The sequence below is a fragment of the Cuculus canorus genome, chromosome 3, assembly GCF_017976375.1.
Source record: "Cuculus canorus isolate bCucCan1 chromosome 3, bCucCan1.pri, whole genome shotgun sequence".
Lineage (NCBI taxonomy): Eukaryota > Metazoa > Chordata > Aves > Cuculiformes > Cuculidae > Cuculus > Cuculus canorus.
The window spans coordinates 104,724,763-104,744,550 of NC_071403.1; the positions used below are offsets into that span (position 1 = coordinate 104,724,763).

Consider the following 19,788-nt stretch of genomic DNA (forward strand, 5'->3'; position numbering starts at 1 on the left):
GATGTCATAACACATGAACCTCACTTAGCAAACAAGATATACCTAAACCAGCAATTACTCTGTAACTACAGAAACAAACAGGTGAGTCGCAGCTCTGGCCCAGTTCTGAGGCAGCACTTTGCAAGTTGGCAAGTGAATAAAATCATTCCTTCCCCTCAAAAAATTTCCAAAAGAACATTCAAAGTGGAAGAAAAAGGCTTCAAGAGAGAACAGGTTTTTCCATATAAAATACTTAAACTACATTTTTCAAAGTGAAAAACTTGGTGATGGAAACGTGTTAGAAAATCTTGTCAGTTTTCAAAAGAAATAACAGATTTTCATAGTTCCTGAGTGGTTTCTACCTTATTCCAGTTGGAAAGCTGTATGAAGTGTGAGGAAACACTCCACACACACAAGCTTTAAACAAAGCAACTGAGGTGATTTTCCGATTAAGTTCTTAACAGAGGAAAGACATCTCACCATCTTACCAATAGAGACAGTAAACTGTCTCTCTCCTTTTGTTTATGGTCTTCCTGCTTTTTACAGACAACATTGAAGCAACACAGTTAAGGGAGCCTGGGAAACCCAAAAAGTTTAATCAAAATACACAAACCACCCCCAAAAACTCAGAAGAGAAATAAAACCAACCCAAACTGAAGACAATGCTCAGGTAAAAGCATATATTCTTTCTCCAGTAGAAGATAACTGTCTACTGTCATTCTACCCACCATGGGCATATCTTTGTAGTGCCAATCTGCACAGCTGCCCAAAATTTGGAGAGGGAGTTGGAGACCCAACCACCATTTCTATGCGCAACAGCCTCTTGGATCTAAAATCCAGCCCTCGGCACACTTACATGTCTGGAAAAGAGATAGGCACCACAGCAAATCCTGAAACTTGTACATGGATATTTCTGGGCCTGAGGAAAGCGCATTTCACCATCCAAGGATGCATGGGGAAAAAGGGAGGTGCTGCAAGCATTTTGAGCTTTTTCTCTTAATCATTTTCAGATGAATTCTAATGCTTCATTAGTCATTAAATGTCTCAACAGTAGCCCTGCCTCACACCTCTGGCCCCAGGTCTAACCTGGCAGCACAGGCTGCCTTGTCAGCACAGCACCAATGTTCCTACCCTAAAAGGACCCAACAGGTTTTGCACAAACAAGGTAGAAGGAGACAAAGGGAACTACTGAACTGAACCAACCCAAGCCTGTGTTATCCAACTAAGCAAGTAATTCTCTGGGAATTCCTATAAAACAACATGGGGCGCCATTCCCAGCCAGGCTCCAAGGCAGTTATTGTAAAGTTGGTATTTACTAAGGTTACTACCTTTAAGACCCACCACAACCACATAGTGAAAAAGACTGAGGAGGAGGGAGAACTCTGTGGGGCTGACAAACCGCAGGGGTGCAGGGAAGAGCAAAGCGAGGAATTGTGAGGTCTTGAGAAGTTCTGGTCTCTGTGTAAGCTTTTCATCTAGGCTTATGTGAAATGTTGGCTGGTGGGGATGTGGAACGGTAAGCAAGATAGCTCAAGCCACAAGCTCACTGGTGGGATAAAATGTGTGAGATAAAGTAGGGTCAAGCAGTGAAAGTGAGAATCACAACTCCAGACTTCAAGCCCCATCCTTTAGGGGAACAGCACTGTTATAGTGAGACATACACTGCTGCATCCTGTTTGACCACAAGCTGCACGGCTTTGGGCAAGATTCTCAACTTCTCCATACTGCTGTAAAGCTGAGCTTTACAGTGGTACTTGACTGAAACCCCAAAGATGGAGTGAGGCTGTGGCACTATGGGATCATCTGCTGAAAGCAGGAAGGTATGTTTAACCACAAGTCTGTCATCCAGGAAGCAAGTAAAACATCTTCCAATGCCATCCAGTGGGGTCCAATGTCTAGCAAGGTCTCATGCATAGATCCCCGATGACCTCACTGGGGTGCAACAAAAGAAGTTATTTCACAACTATGAATTAGCAGAGGCAGCAAGACCTTAAATTTACTCATCCCAGCCTTTTATTAAAACACTTAAGGAAGAACAAGAGACAACAAAGATTGACTGAAAAGTTTGAACTGCCCCATGGGTGGATGGACAACCAGCCAGACTCTAGACAAGGGGAATTCAAGTGCTCAGCTGTATCCCAAGTCCTACGCTTCTGGTAAAACCCAGAGGTGCTCATTTAGTGATGCCATTGTGATGAACTTTAATCATGAGGATCTTACCACTGTCTACACTATTACTGTGGTTCAAAGAAGTTGCTTTGCGGAGCAAGAGCAGCATGCCCTACGTTAACAATTTTTGTTAGTTAATAGTGATCTCTGGTGTGCCTCTTGATTGCCTTAGTAGTAATATCAAAACATGACATCCCTTCATCCACAGACTGTGGAAGTGAAGCATAAACCTCAGCAGAGGATGCTCTCTGGAATTGCTGCATTTTCCTACTTTCACTTGGACTGGAAATTGAGTAAGTTCACTTGTGCTGCACTCTTCTCACTTCCCTGCAAAGGTCCAAGATTGTCATAAGAGACAAAACAAAGGGACAGAGAGCAAGCCAGCCACATGATCCTGCAGCTGAGAAGGAATAAACAGAAGGCCAGTTACCCAATGTTATTCTATTTAATTAAATTCCTTCCACCTCACTTGCAGGCACACCACTCTGCACAGCGCATAGTAAAGCCACGCTTTACAAAAACTAAGTCAAGCATCTTTGTATGGTTTTCCATCCCACAGTTTTCCCTTTCCTTGCCAAACCTGAGCACGGACTTTCAGATGAGGAAGCTAAAGTGCAGTGCTGCCTAGCAACAGCCAGGGACTTTCCAGGGCAGGCTCTCCTCATGCTCCCTCTGGAGACCTTCACGTCACAAGCCAGCCATGAGATGCAGCAACTCATTAACTCCTATTTACATAGATACAAGGCAGAGCTGAAATAACATTTATTTGGCTACATGACTTGCAGTAGCCTAAAGCCTGCAAGAAAGGTAACATATATAAGTTTAGTAACCCCAGGATTATTCCTAACTACTAACCCAATCTGGAAGTGTAATTTTATTTCGCCAGGTTATTTTTTGGGACCTATGACAAGGAGAAGAGCAGAGATTTGCCAGAGGTCATGGAGAATATTAGTAGCAGAACTGAGAATAAGCCGTAAGGTTTGGTTTCCGAGACCATTTCTTCCACCTGCAGAAAAGGAGATGGAATTAAAACAGGCAGCGTCTGTGCTTAGCCTCCCTATTTCAATTAAAAAGTCCCTCCTGTTGGTCTCAGACATAACTGCTGGCAGCAGAGGTGAAACCTACAGCTTGGGAACGCTATTATTTGCATGAAGGAAAGTTTATTTTATGATCTGCCGTGGCTTCTACTTAAAAGGAGGAAATGGCATGACTGAGGAAATGTGGAAAATCTTTTTGAGGGCACAAGAGTTATGTCTTGCTCTAAAAATAATGCTGAATTGGGACATTTTGGGGTTAAACTCCCAGAAAACAGCAGAGTCAGTTCAGCCTAAGAACTCTTCCACCGGTCTCACCTCCCTGTTACAAAAATACCCATAATGCTCATAACCCAGTGACTCTCTCCAACCTGGACCTGGATTCAAATGCAAGTGACGGGGACTGGAAGTGATCACTTAGATGGTTACATATTTACTGAATGACATGTGGCAAAGAACACCTGAAGAGGCACGTGTGGCTTTGTTGCATATCCCTGCCGCATCAAAATATCACACAAAATGCAGAGACGAACCACAATTCTCAGAGCACAGCCCTCTAGTCCAGCCTTGCTTCAGGAGACTTCTCCAGTTAAGCAGTAGTGCTCCAAGTCCTCTAACAGTGACGTAAGCAATTCTGAGCTAACCCAGAGGGTAAATGGTGTACACATGTATTTGCTTATGCACACAAGCTACCGTATCCACAACTATTTATTGTATTCAAACCCATCACCCAGATGATTATAATATATATCAACAATGAAAATTCAGGTATTTTTAATGCAAAGGTCATTCTAGGAATAGTGAAATTCTCAAGAAGGATGAATTTATGTCACACTACCGCAGTTCAAAAATAATTATTTAAAACTCTGGTAATGAACAGTTTAAAGGCATGCATCACAGCTTAATTTTCAAATATTTAAGAGTTTGAACAATTGAGCGTACAATGCAAAAATATCACCTTGTATATTAACAAACACCTTTCATCTAACATCTCTTTTTATATGCACATTTCTACTTTTAGAATGATTTTATTTTCACTGCCTCCATGGGACAAAGAAACAGCTCTTTTGTCTACTGTTTATTATCATTATTATTATTATTGTTATTATTATTATTATTTAATTTTATTATCCAGGTGTAGTTTTAAATCTAAGGGTCCATCTAGAGTTGGATGTAGTTTAACTACTACCATTTTCTTCAAATCAGCTTATCCTATTTTGTGCAAGACAACACAGGAACTCTAAGTTCAGTTTCACTCATCATTTAATATACAACAAATCAGCACACTTCATCAAATACTACATACTGATATACAATCAGCTTGTTACAACTGAAGAATTCTGCTGGGATTTTCACTTATTTAATAAGATTTTAAAATCTAAAAACCTCTGTATTCAGTAACTCTACTGTAACTTGACTCAAAGACCAGATTTTTAGAAGAACATCAAGCAGGCCAGAAATCTGCCTTTCGTTAGTTTTGCTGAGGATGCTCCACAGAAGGCCTCTGCACTTTGACTGCAGGTATGGATCTGTCACTTGCCGATACCTTAAAGCTCTTAACAGAATACAAAGTTCTAAGCAGATCTAGTTTTAAGAAAAAGTCTCATCAGCTCCTAACTCTTGTTTTACTTCCATGCTGTTAACCCTACCAGCCAGTTTCCCAGTTTTCCGGAGTCTTCCAGGAATAAGGCAGACCAAGCTTGAATGTCTACCACAGAAAAACAAATAGACTGACATTGTTTTGTTAGTTTGGAAAATTAACCAAATGAGGAAACATTACTATGAGAGGCGAAAATACACTCTAAATCATAGCAGAAGTCTGATGCAAAGGGAGAAACTATGCCCAGTGATGCGATGTACATAAAGATAAAAAAAAAAAAAAAAGAAGACAGGCAGTGAAACAGCTCCACGGCTCAATAAATAGAAGGGTGAAGGGGCCTCAACAATACGTTTCGTGTGACTGGGAGGTGAAGCACACAACGGTGCAGAGGCAATGTCAGTGTGTGAGGTCCAGCTCAATGCCACTCCCAGTACACATGCCGCGCTGGCCCAGCAAGCACAGCCCTATGGCCCTTCTCTCCTGGAAAGGCATTTGAGAGCAAAAGACCCTGTCCAGCTTCCCTCCCTACCCGTCCCCAGAGCCAGGTTTGGGCCAGGAAGAACAGCTTTCCCACAAGCCTGTCCCTGCCCCACCACTGCTCAGCAGGGAGAGTGTGTGGAGGGTTAAGGCGCAGGGCAGGGGTGCAGCTGCAGCGCAGTGGGCAGATGAGATCAGGCTGCTACACAAAGTGGCTATTGTGTGGCACACTGCGGCTGTAGGCTTCTGCTTGACCGAGTCCCACCTCCGTCCCACCGCGTGGCACGAGGCAGCCGGCACAGGGGGCTGCAGGGGCAAGAGGCCCACAGCTGCTAGCCACCAAAGAGCAGGCACACACGCATGCAGGCAAACCAGCATCAGCCTCATGCTACCAGTGAAGTGGGGGATTTTAGCAAGGCCCTTTTTACAGCATAGGTTGAATTAAAGGAAAGGGATCAGCTACCCCCAAAGGCAATGCTTCCATAAGCCAGGCATGCAGCCCCACACAGCCCCAGGGCAGAGCTCAACAGTGAGGCTGAAGCTTTGGGTGGCTCTAGATGCAACAGCTCCAGGCATCTCTGGGCTAAAACACTGCAGCCTGGTCCCCTCTGCTTTTGTAGACATCTCCTACCCAAGCAACTAATGCTACACATTCATGCAGCAAGGCATAAGGGAACCAGGCCCATGGCTCCTGTCCTTTTGCCAACATGATGATGAGTACTCTGCAGAGGCAATGCCAGGTCTGCCCTCCCAATCAGTTTAGGAGGATAACAAACAAAAAAAACCTTTTAAAGCTATTTTGTAGGCTGATTTTGGACTGAGTTTTCAAATTCCTTGGCACCGAGCAGTGCTGTTAAGGCATGGGCATCACCCTTTAGCTCCGCAGTACAAAAACTAATGAAAAAAAAGAGTAGGTCACAGGCTCCTCCTTACTGCTGTAAAGCTGAAGCAACTCCAGCTGACCTTACCCCCACACACCAGCCCCACTCAGGCTCTCAGGCACACATGACTTTAATCAGCAAAGAAACAAGGGGGGCAGCCTTCCCAGCAATCACCTGAGGGTACTCTATTTGCATCGCTCTATGCAGCCTTCAACCAGGGGAGCACCCGCTGTCTGGGCTCAGGGGTGCAAGGCCACTACCCAGCACGTCCACGTGCCAGATGTGGATGCGAGTGCTCTGCCCAGCCCCTGCAGCGGCACAGCACCAGGAGGGCTATATTTCAGCCACAGCCTTAAATTACAATTATCATCTGTCATAGCCTTAAGACTGCTCCACCAGAAGTTAAAACAGCCTTACAGCACTTTAAAATACAGGCTAATTCAAAGTGGTTTGGCCAACATTTCCCTCCTACAAAAACAAACCCCAGCATCCAAAGTCTGTAAGCTGTGGTGATACTGTGGAATATCCTGAAAAGCCTCTGAACTCTTTACAAAGTTATTTCTTTTTCATATTCAGTTGAATTAGTCATTAATGCTTTTTTTTTGCCTCATTTATCCTCAATCTGTCTGAAACGCCTTCAAAAAAATCAACACATCTGGTCTCTTAACACATCACAAAAGGTCTCTTTCTGAGAAAGGGGAGCCCCGCTTTTCCAGGCAGCACTTCTGCCAGCAAATGCCACAAATCCATCGCCTCCATACAGTAAAAACATTGACCACTTAGTGCTTCTGGACAGGGCAGCAAAGGAAATATTGATTACTAAATGATCATTGAGAAGAAATCCAAATTAAAAAAAGAAAAAACAAAGTTACCAAAAAAACCACTGCAGGGGCTTGCCTGGGATCACACACTCAGCAATGGTGGACCATTAAAATAACAACAAAAAACTTCTGTGGTCACCAAAATCCCCTCCAACATGGTGTCATTAGTCACCTCATTTTGTGCAAAACTAAGAGGGGCTCAGCTGGAACTGCTGAAGAGAAATAGATGAGAGCCTACAGCAAACACAAAATGACCCTGACTCAGCTGGCAGAACAGCAAGTCAATCCCACAAAGGATTGCTCTCTAAAGAAGTACAAACCAGTTGCATCTCAATCTGGAAAGATAAGCAGGTGATCACCGCAGAGTGGCACCAGGCTGCTGAGCCTGGTCAGTGCCCACCAAAGAAGAGCGTGAACCCAAGCGTGGCCAGCAAGGTCTGCCACTGGCAGAGCATCCAAATTCCCACAATCCCCAAGGCCCACAGAGCAGATACAATTATTCAAATTACAGGCTGCTTTTTTAATTTCTCCTTGAATATCGCACTAGAGCCACAGCTAATGCAAACACAGCTACCTACTAAGACAGTTATGGTCTAAGCAAACAGACTCTTGCCTTTTCTGTAAGTGACTGGTTTTCTACTGTTCTTCTGCCACCTTTGTAGCATAATACAATCACCAGATATGCTCTGGATCTGTACAGAAGCCCCGTCCCCTTAGGCACAGATAAAATGGGCCAGATTTTCCCTGGCACTTTTACCACTAGCCTTTTGATTTGAATTTGGGGATGGAGGAAGTGAACACTCTGTATGGAGCATCTCTGGCTCAGCAGACACTTCTCCTGCTGATCTGGCAGAGTCTGAGTCTGCTGATCTGCAGGGTATATCAGATGGTTCATCTATTCACTCCTCGCCAACACCAAACCCCTCGCGGAGTTTTCTTTGAGGCTTGGAAAAAAATGCAAAGCTCTATTTGTGCAGGAAACAGACCTGACTGAGAACTCCAGCACCTGTGGAGTAACAAAAAAATATAAAGAAGGGGCAAGATTCATTAATTCCCTATCACTTATCTGCACATGCCAAAGTTACCAAAGTTCAAATGCTGTGCTTTCCTCTGTTCACTAGAGCCTGGGAAGGGAACAGGGGTGCAAAGGGATGGAAGGCAAGGGTCTAGTTTCACTGCTGGCAGGCGTGGTAACAGCTTCTGAATAAAAGCTTACAAGGCTTTTAATTCGGGGTTGCCAACATGATTGCTTCCTCCCTTCATTCCTGGCCTTGGCTCCAAAGCTGTCCACAGGGAACGTCCAGTCTAGTCTAACATATCATCTGATGTCTCTGTAGTTTGTCTCACTTTTGCAAGTCCCAGCTTGCGACTTAACTGAAGCTTTGGCTCAGATGTGATTCCAAAGCCCTCCCTCCCCATGGACTTCTGCCATAAGCAGAGCTAGGGCAGAAGGCATGCTACCTCCTGTGGCTTTATCCTGTTCCCCTCAGCTCTGCTGCTGCAGCACATGGGAGACAGCAATGCTAGAGACTTGAAATAACAGCCCCAGATACTTCCATCATTTGCTGCTTAAACCCCATCTCTGAGCACACCAAGAAGGGGTTAAGACATTAGCACAAGTCAGGCAATAGAGCAAACAGTTTCCTCCAAACAGGGAGACACAGAGAGGGCTCTGAACGTCACACAGCTGTATACCCTGGGAAAGAAGAAAAAAACTAAAGTCAGTGAAAGGTACAGACTCTTGTCAGCTGCAACAGGGACACAAAGAGGAAGAGAGTCCACAGATGGCTGCTCCAAACCCAAAGGATGCAGGCAGTACCAGAGTACTTTACAGATTACCTTTATACTATCCTCAGCTAACTGAAAAAAAAACTACAAGACATTCCAAAGGTTCTGTGCAAACCACAGGGCCACGTGCATACCAGCCAGAAAGTGAAAAGCCTAGGCATCTGGGACACCAGGTTTCCAGAAGAGACTGCATACTCATACAGGTTCATCCCAGCAAAGCAAAGGGCATCTGTATTCATGGAAGGCATAAGAAAAAAAAAACCCAAACAGCTCAAAATGTTTTAAGTCCAGATTTTTAAGCAAATTTCTTCATGTTTTTGAGCCAACTGGAATATTTTTGACATTGATATTAAGTATTTATGTTTAAAAGTATAAATTCTTGGCCCTGAACGCCTGTTTGCCAGCTCAAAAAACTGCCCTAAAGGGTATAGCTAGCACAAGGAACTTTTCAGGAGGTATAAAACCCACACTGTATCTATTTAGTCCATCAATCCAGTTGAAATCAGTGGGGTTGTCTGGGAGAAATTTTCAGCAGATTCTTAGCCAGAGGGTTGCTCTTGGTGAAGCTTCTCAAAAACACAGCAACGTGGAGTATACTCATTGTGCTAACTGAGCAAAGGATTTTTCAGTGGTGTGGAAGGGAGGCATGGCCTGTTCTTCACAACAGAAACCTCAAAAAGTGACTCTGAATCACCTCTCGCCCTCTCTCCAGTTGAATGAAAACAAACCAGAGACACCACTTTTTGTCTTCAAATAGACATCTGTGAAGTGGGAATAGTAGAACACCAATAACGACAGAGAGAAATGATGATTTAACACAATTGTTTCCACATTTCTCACCTTACCACCTACTTCTCCGCTTCCTGCTTCCTCACCCCACTAAGCCTAACATTCCCACTTGTGACAATGGAACATGCTGAAGTGGCCAGCTAGCTAATAGGATGAAGACCTCTTACTCCAAGGATCCACTAATAGGATGAAGACCTCTTACTCCAGCGATCCAATCTATTTATGCAGCATATAACTAACCACTGCGCTCGGAGGATGTTCTCCTATGCCCGCATGCAGCAGTGCCTGCCAACACCTGCTCTGCAGCACAAAACTACACATCACACAGGGCCTGGGGTGGTGGTTGCAAGACTGAAGCTTAGAGCCTGTGATGGGGTTTCACCTATCAGCTTTAAAAGGGCCAGCCTCGGCCTGTACTCATGTGAAGAGCTTGCAAGGATTTCAGAGGAGCCAGTATCCCCTGCCTGCTGCTATGTCCTTCCTCTGAAGCAGGTATATGGTTCCCTTGAGCACTTCCATGATCTGCACTCGGGGACTCTGATACCCTGTTGCATTCCCTTTGTTCACATCCTTATGGCTGCATTTGGCTCAAAATGGCATAGAAGCTGGTCTACAGAAGCCTCCCCGATGCAAGAATCCACACAACCAACCAGGAAAACAGCACTTTTCCCTGGATACATCCATGCATTGAGCTTCAGCATCTCCACTTGTACATGGGTGCCAGCATAAGGTACACATACTCCTGCCAAATTTTTGAACTTTCCCTGTGCAAGAGCAGTGATGTGCCAGCTCAGAGCCAGAAGGAGGCCACTACCCTTCTAAACAGGTGTTTGCAAAATACAGAATCCTTAGAGCTGTGCCCAAAGAACCAGTTGGAAAACTGCTGACTGCACATAGCCAGTTCATTACCTGCATTAAGATCCACTTTCCACATAGTTGGAAATAAACCTTCAAATCAATAGACTGTAAGATCCATACCAGAGCCTCTGTTAGACATGCCATTGCTCATAACACATGCCTAAATTTCAACACACAAATCATTTTGGTGTTTCCTTTTTTCAGTTCAGAGCTTTGGCCCATCTCATGCTTATGAAACTATCAAGTCCTCGGACCAAAAAGTCTTGTTCACCCACCACAGTTAAGAAGGGCAAAAGTTCAGATCATGTCATAAAAAGAGGAAAGAGCAGAGTACAAAGGCAGATCTGAATGTCTCAAGGCCAAGTCAATTAAGGCCCTCTGTGCAGAGGAAGGTTGATAATAAAAGCAAAAATTTATTCCACATTTATATGAATAGTTTTGAGGGTGTTTGAGTGATTCGGATGTTTGTATATGGAAAGTAAACAAACCGGTGCCTCAACTCAATACAGAGTTTTATACAGTAGACCGAGCAACATAGTCAAGTATCTCAGTTGCAGCAGTAGTTACTGCTGCTTTCTACTTCTAACCCTACCAGCAACCACATTGTGAGATTTTTTCAGCTTCTTGTGGTTTACCATTTCACCCATCTTTAGGGTCTTTCCAAAGGCTGTTTAGCATAACTGCCTCTAGTAAGAGATTGCAAAATGCAGATGGGAAGAATTAACACATCAAAAACGCCTTTCACACTTCTCATAGTGGTCAGACTAGAAAAGAACATTAGGTGTATGATGAAAGAAAAACACAAGAATACTAAAAAGATATTGTACTAGAAGCCTCTCTGCTCAAAAAAAAATCTTTTCCAAGAGCACTACTTCCACTGCTCACAATTACATTCATTCCTCTACCAACACTCAGGAAGTAATAGAACTCACAGTTATTCAGAGGATGACAGGAACTTGTACTACGTTGAAAACAAGTTAAGACCTTCATTTGAGAGCACACCAACAATGAAAACATATCATGAACTCACTGTGCTATATTTCAACCAGAGCTCTGGATAAAGCACCACAGTTTAAGTTTCAAACGTTAAATTATGCTCAATATACAGTCTTACAATCTAGCCAGGTGCACCATGTCCTTGTGTGTGAGGCTTGTCTGTCTTTCCTGCACACACAGCAAACAATAGCTGTTAACAGACTTTGCTGAATAAAGCCAGGGCATTCCCTAAGGTAAGTGGGTTTCCCCAGCTACAAACCAACCACATCACCTGTAATGTAACAAGTAACTGATTTGTAGCAGTAAGAAAACCAGACACCCCTCAATTTTAAGGATATTTCTACCTACACCACAGGAAATGCACAGATCCACTAGCTTTGCAATTTTGAAAATTATTTGTTAAACTGTTACTTGTTGTATAATGGCCACATACCATCACATCAGAGCTTATAGGAGTGTCTCATGACCCTCTGAAGTGATATGCAAGACAGCGAGTTCCTGAAGTCTCCACAAGGTAGGCAAAAGATTTACCTATGCTGTCAAAAATGAGCATGCTTACGATAAGATTGCAAAGTAACTTGCAAAGGGATTCAGGTTTTCAGCCTTTGTATAACTGCTCTACCTATTTTTTGCTATATTCAAATGCATGAAGCTGAGATTATAAATTGCAAGGATATACCAGGATCATAAGCATATTTTTAGAATTAAAAATATAGTTTGCCCTGACATAGACATGACCACAGCCTTCTCATTTACATTAAGCTCTTAACACCCTAGAATATGATCCTCAGTTTTGCAAATTCATTCCTATGGAAATTGCTTTTCATGAGCAAGCAAAGTCCAATATGAGATTCAAAACATTATTTTCAACTAGGAAAACCAGAAAACTTAAGAGTGTTTCCCTTAAGTATCTTCATTTGTGCTTTTTTAAGTTTACATGTGCCCCCCAAGACACCAATGGTTTTGAAACCTTGAATTCAGAAAAAATGTAATTATATGGTTTTGGCTTGGAGAGGAAGGATTCACCTCTGACTTACTGGTCCTCACTTCCTCAAAACCAATTGCAGCACAACCATAAGAGCATAAGTGGGAACACAGCTCAGGAGAAGGGCAGTGAATTTTAGAAGTGAATCTATTCTGGTTTAATTCAGTCTCTATCTGTATGAGAAGTAGATGCCTCTATTGAGCATCTCCTCCTGTGAGATGAGCTGTGGACGAATGCCCAAAGCCCCCATTGACATCAACAGGCTGAAAGAAAGTGTGAGCAGAGCCCAGCAGTACAATTCTCATGTGAGCTAACAAAGGAGAGGCTATTCAAAGCTAAGGCAGAAAATCAGAACTAAACCCCAGCCCACGCCAAGGACAGCTGTGTTGTTGACAACCAGGCTGGCTATTCTGACACACCAAAGCTTGTCTCAAAACCAGTATTTTGTAGAGTATTTACTCTAGTCACAGGCTTGGCCTTAAAAGCTCAGCCAGCTTCTGACAGCTGAACAGGAATGGCTGCTGTGTTTTCAAGTCTCAGACACGCTCTGGGATGAGCTGCTTGTGTTCAGTCTGCAATGGCAAAACTGGTGCACAAAAGCCCGGCATTAATAGTTAATCTGCACCATCACATGACTGCCCTGTTTCTGCTGTTTCCAAACCCGCAGTACCACCTCCCTCCTTCCTTCTCACTCACAGGCACTGCCCCACAGGGAGACTGCGGGTTGTAAAGCACACCCGTGCCACCTCTCAAACACCAGTGCAAAGCTGGTTTCCTACTTCAGAAATACAGGGCCAAACAGTGCCAGTGTAAAGCAAAGGGAAAAAACAGCTCTTGCCTTCCATTCCTTGCTACCATCGCCTCTGTGTAGTGGTTTTAACAAGTCTTTTGCCATCTGATTTTGAAGCAGCAGCCACCCCTGTTGTCTTGTGGGTGCTGACTTCTAGAAAACTGACTACTTGCATAAGGGCTTAAGCTAGGAACTTCATGTTTAAAGATGGTAATAGGGTAGGAACAAAAGAAAAAGTCGAATCTATTTTTTCTGCTCATTTCAGTTTTTATATATATAATAAAATCAGAAAAGCAAGCAGAAAACTGCCACTGCCATCAGACACACTCTGGACTGCATGAGGAACAACCAGCTTGGTTCTAAACAGCCATTTACCCTTTCCTGTCTCCTCAAGCTCACCTCACCGATACTCTGAAAAAGTAAACTGTAAGACTCTCTCCTTTTCAGAGGTTGCTACCATAAGCAAAAGATGTAACATCACGCCTGAAAAGAGATCCATTCATCCGCAGACTAAATACAACATGGGCAGTGACAGCATATGGTGAAGCCGCCTGCAAACTCCTTTTCTCCCCAGGCAATGATGAGATATTTGTATCATAATGAACCACATGCTGAGGAAGGAGTGGGAAGGGAGAGGTATCTAGCCAACTCAATAGTCACATTGAGACCCAGCCCTGACAACCCTTCTAGTTCAGACACACCAAGACTGGAGGAGGTGAGGACAATCCAGCCCTATTCCAGAGGAGAGCACTGTAGTGAAGGTTCTGACCTTCACTTCCAAGCAACACCTACTAACTGGTCTTGCTGGAAAGTATAAACAGGTGGCAGCAAAACTTCATCTGCCAGGCACTTGAGGCTACTTGGGCTGAATTCAGAGTCTGGGAAAGAGAATGAGCCAGCATTATCATTCTGCACTGTAGTGTGTCAAAACAAGAAACAAACCATCCTTTTGAAAACCTTCAGCAAAAAGGACCTGTAACAGCCAACACACAAAAGATAGACAGGGATATGTTGCATGATGGCTACCCTTGGATGTCCAATCCAGCACCTCCTCTGTGACTGCCTTTCACCGCATCTCAAATCACTTAACCAGTTGTGTTAAATAACTTTAACCAATTGCGTTTGCTATAGTTAAGCTCTCTAGGTTTTACTGTGTAATGCTTTTTGTGGCCTGCTGGCAGCCTACCATAAACCACTGCCAGTAGATATGGGAGACTGGGCTTGTCCTTCTAGTTCAGTGGGAATTATTCTTTGCAGTGCTTTGAGAGTAAAAGTCTAGAGGCGAAGCCCCCAACCCTGTCCATTCACATGCAGAGATTCTAGCAGATACTTTCAGATGGGAACACTTTTTTTTTTTGACAAATTTGCTCCCTCCAGGCCTACCTATCCCTCAGAGACATGCCAAGAGTTCAACCCTCACACAGTATCACCAGCATCACTCAGGACTTCTCCCTGAGTCACATCCCAAGGACACATGCCAGTGGTGCCCATATGCCCATTTGATCTCCTCTCTGGTCTGTAGCCAAAGAATCAGCTTTAGTCTAATACCTTCTTACCAAGCTTTAGAGCTTAGAGAAAAAAGAAAGATGGCAGGGTTGGGAAGGTAGCCAGCAAGCCTGACAATCTAAATGATAAACTGTTGGCTTTAACCTCAGGCTCATAATTTACTGCCACTGGTGCCAGGTGCTATTATTGTCCCTTTGGGAATCTTAATACAAAAAAATTACTCTCTCTAGCTCTGTCTCTACTCATTGTTATCCTCTTCCCCTTCCCTATCCCACAGATCTCTCTTCCCCTCAACACATACTCTCCCTCAAACTTCAGACACATCTAATTTCCCCCCCATCTTCCTTTTCCTCAACCAAGCTCACTAGTGCACTCTGAATCACCCCTGACCAAACCCAATCACCCTTCTCTTTCATGATCTGAGGGACCTCAAGGCACTAGGTTTCAGATGCTTCCAGCAGATGTTCTAGCTACTGGTTCATGCTTCAAGACAGCCCAGATGGTACTTAGGTCACAATTTGTCCAAATAGCCATATTCACCAGCATGCCATCTCCCAGGAAAAGGGCAAAGGCAAAGTTACATGGCCAGATGCCTGGGGAAAAAGAGAAATATTTTCAGACAGAAGCACAAATATAGCGGCTCACTTTTTTATCTCCCCCTTGAACTGCGGACATTTTACATGTGTTACAAAATGATATCAAAAACACAGTCAAAACAAGGAAGGAGGGAATTAAAGGAAAAGCATTTGGTCCTAGGAATGGACAAGCCAACAAACTCTCTGCCAGAATCGACACAATGGTGGAAGAGGTCCAAGAAGAGGTGTGTGATCAGAATGAAAGTCTGCTATCAGCACACTGCAAAGGTGATCATAGATAGTATCAACAGATGTCAAGGGGCAGGACAGAATCGGAGCAGACTTGCACAGGTATTAATTCTGTATTTCAACGACATGCAGAGAACGTAGTTCCTCACAGAGAAGGTATGCATGACATGTTGATGTATAGGCTGGATGAGCAAACAGTGAGGTGAAGTGAAAACTGAGTTGATGGCTGAGCTAAGACGGTTCTGATCAATGACACAGTCTAGTTGGAGGCTAGTAATTAGTGATGTACCCCAGGGTCAATACTGGATTCAGTCCTGTTCCAACATCCTCATTATTGATCCAGATGATGGAGCAGAGTGTACCCTCAGCAAGTTTGCTGATAATGCAAATCTGGGAGGACCAAATGATGCATGCAAGTGTTATGCCACCACTCAGAGAGACCTTGACAGGCTGAGGAAATGGACCGAGAGGAACCTCATGAAGTTCAACAAGGGGAAAGTGCAAAGTCCTGCAACAAGGGAGAAACAATCTCAAGCACATGTACCTGCCAAGGGCCACCCAGCTGGAAAGCAGATTTGCAGAAAAGAAGCTGGGGATCTGGTGGACACCAGATTGAACGTAAGTCAATAACATACTCTTGCTGTGAAAAAAGTGAATGGTAGCCTTAGCTGCATTAGGAGGAATGTTGCCAGCTGGTCAATGGAGGCGACTGCACTGTTGAGGCCACACCTGGAGTACTAAGTCCAGTTCTGGAGACCCCAGTACAAGTGAGACATGTAGCTACTGGAGAACGTCTAACAGAGAGCCAGAAAGATGATCAAGAGACTGGAGCACATCTCCTGTGAGGAGATGCTGAAAGAGCTTGGACTGTTCATCCTGGAGAAGGGAGGGCTCAGGAGGTCTTATCATTGTGAACAGGTATCTGAAGGTAGGATGGAGCCAGGTGCTTTTCAGTGATGCCCAGTGCCAGGATCAGAGGCAACAGGCATAAACTGAAACACAGGAGGAAGTTCCCTCTGAACATCAAAAAACACTTTCACTTTGAGGATGATTGAGCACTGGTACAAGATGCTCAGGGAGGTTGCAGGTTCTCCATACTTGGAATTGTTCAAAAGCCATCTGGACACAGGCCTAGGCAACTGGCTCTAAGTGATCCTGTTTGAGCAGGGCGGTTAGACAGGATGACCTCCAGAGGTCCCTTACAACCTCAACCATTTTGCGAGAATGATGTAACCTCTGTCATGTTAACTGGTGCTGAAAGCTTAGAAATAGGACTAGATAGATTATCCTACACACCTTGCCATTGGCATTTACAAGCCAGCACCATGGCAGCAGGTGACCCTTACTGTCAGTGAAGACAGTCAACTCACTTGCCTCCTCCAGGAAACAAGAGAAAGTCATTATCCTTTCTAGGAAGCAGCTAGGCCAAATTCTACATGGGTTACTGCTCTTGTATGCTTCAATTCATTCTGCCCTGGCAGCCCACAGGCAGTTCCATTACAGCATGGTTTTGCATGGATTAGATAACCATACAGGGAGCGCCTAAGGGACACAGAGAAAGAGATATCTGCTGCTTGGCATAGTCATAATCACCTTGACAGGGCAGGGTGGGGTTTCTCATGCCTTCCCTTGCTCAAGTCTCTGTCTACCTCCCAGACTTGGGTGTTCTCAGAAGGCACCCTTCCTTCCCACCCTCCCTCTCTCTGCAACTGTCATACTACAAACGCCTTAATCAGCATGACAGATATCAGCTAGGTGGCACTGAGCCAAAGAGTCTTTATATCAGACATCAAACCAGAAGAGAACATATCCTCAGCTCCTCCAAAGACAAAAAGAATGAGACACCTCTACTATGCCCCATCACCCACTCATGTAGCACGTCTGGAGTCCTGGAGCCTCCTGCCACAGAACTATATCCTCGCAGGCAAGTAGACCAGACAATCTAATCAATCTTTTTCAGCCCAAAACTTTCCCATGCTAGGATGGCCTTGCAGCAGTGAGGCGTAGCATTTGTTTTGCTGGCTTCTTCAGTGCCAAATGCTGGCAGGGGTGAGACAGACAGGGGCTTCTGTGCTGGAGGAACAGCTGCTATAGAATATTTCTAGGGATGAAAAAATAGAAGAAAAATCGCAGGAGGTTACCAGAAGCAGGATTTCTCATTCTGTAATGATGCAATCGGTTTCTGCAACAGTTTCCTTATTATATTGCTTCAAGGAGTGCTCTACTGCACCCAGGGAAAAGGACTGCTATGGCCAAACTTTTTACGCCTGGGAGAGAAGTTGTGGCACAGGGCCCCTTAGAAAGTGGTGTATGCCATTACGCTCCACACAGGCCCCTGAACTCTGCTCAGTCACTCCTGGAGAGCAAGACCCAGAGCAGACAGTGATGAAACTACCACCAGCACCAGAAGAGGGTTTTCCGGCACCCCCTCGGCATAGACACAAGCTCAGACAGGCAAGCAGATGATAACAATTTTCAGGAACTGGATTGGAATGGGAGGCCGAGAGGTGAAGAGGACTCACAAGCTCACATGTTCTCTGTCTGGAAGCTATTTGTCAAGTCCCAGAGAGGCAGGCAAGGGCAAAGCCCAGCTGTGCTGAAGATATGGAAATCCCACCCTGGAGCCATTTAGCAGCCCAAAGCCCAGACCTCAACATATGAGGGGTTACACACTGGTCCTTGGTCACACAAGGGAAGTGCCATCCTGCATCCTCTAACAGCCCAAAGAAAGCTTTCAGTGCCGATCACCGTACCAGGCTCAGTCCAACCAAAATGCCAATATTTAAATATGCAGCAGCAGGACTGTCAGCTAATCCTAGCTCCAGGGCTCACACTGTAACCAGGCACTTTCAGTGTCAAGCCAAGACAAAGTTCCACTGACCTACTGTATACTGAAACTACTCACTCAACAAAGGGGTGCAGTGTCTGTAGTGAGAAACCCAAATGTTAGTACAGGATGTGTTTTTCTCTTCTGTGCTGGCGTTTTTCATCCTAGCATCTCAAAGCATTTTAAGTAATGCATTAAACTTCCATAAGACAACAGTATTGATATTATCTACTCATACATACAGGCAAATCATAGCAGGAAGGATTCACAACTTTCTCAGAACTATCTAGTGACTTCATAGCATAACTGGAAATACACCCATGTACCCAAAATCTGCCTTGTACTTTGAAACCGTGCTTTCCTTACCAGTCACCTACCCATACGTAAATGAAAGCAATTTGATTTGCTCATCATGCCAAGTCAAAGATGTTCTTCACCAGGAGAGAACTCCTATGACCTCTCTCCCTGCAAATGCTCCACTGCAGCATTCTCAAGCTGCTCAAAATAGATTTGAAAGGAGCTGCAGCCAGTCCCACTAAACAGCAGAAGAGGACAGGCCCTTTACTTCCTCCCAATCTGTTTAAACAACATGCTGAGACCAATTAGCCTCATCAGCTGGGAATTACCTCAGCAGCACCAAGGAGTCTTTGTGACACCTTGGTCTTTTCCTACACCTCAGTTGATCCTTGTGTTCCCCATTGCCTTCACCTCAAGACATGAAAGGATGTCCCTGCTCTCAACACTGCCAAAAAAGTCAGATATGCTGAGGTTAACAGGCTGTCAGCAGCCTCAGTCTTTCTAGGACACGCGCAGCCCTCATTAAAGAGCAAGTGGCTGGCAGCAGGGCCTGTGTGTAATGAGGTTGCTGTCCAAGGACCACGATCAAGAGGCAGCTACAAGAGGGCATTCACTGCAGCAACGCGGGTGTCTGCACGAGCCAGGGTATTTCTGCCCAATGAGGAAAATGAAAGGAAGAAGCCTTCTGAGCTAATTTTCTAGTCCTCTGGAGAAGTGAAACGCACATATTGAATTGCCCTCACTCAGTCTCAAAGGGAAGAGGCTGTATGGCCAGTCGACGAGCCGGTCAGGGTAGGAAATACACCCATCAACTGTCCACACTCATGGCTGGGGCACAAGAAGGTAGGTTCACATTGCCCCATGAAGCTGGAAGGGCATGGTTTGGCACCCAACCGGAACAGGATTTCTTAAAACCTGCTCCTGTGCAGCCTTTCCTGCTAGGGGAGACTGAACTGAAAGGCTCAGATGATGGATATGCACAGGCCACAGAGGTAGAAGCATAGCAACTCCCTAGCCCCTTAAAAGCACTCGGTTTGCTCCCAACCCCCTGTTCTCTTCCAAATTTGCTCCTCTTCCTTACCAAAAGGCACCAAATCACTGGAACACAGGAAGACATTTGGACACCACATGCCACTGATCCATGGCCTTCCCACAAAAGCAGTCTTG

The 19,788-nt window shown here is 44.6% G+C and overlaps 1 protein-coding gene across 5 annotated transcripts in view; it reads right to left on the bottom strand.

Annotated features, from left to right (window-relative positions):
• LOC104062220 (uncharacterized) overlaps positions 1-19,788 on the bottom strand; it is a 59,700-nt gene that overhangs the window by 15,545 nt on the left and 24,367 nt on the right. The window lies entirely within an intron of this gene.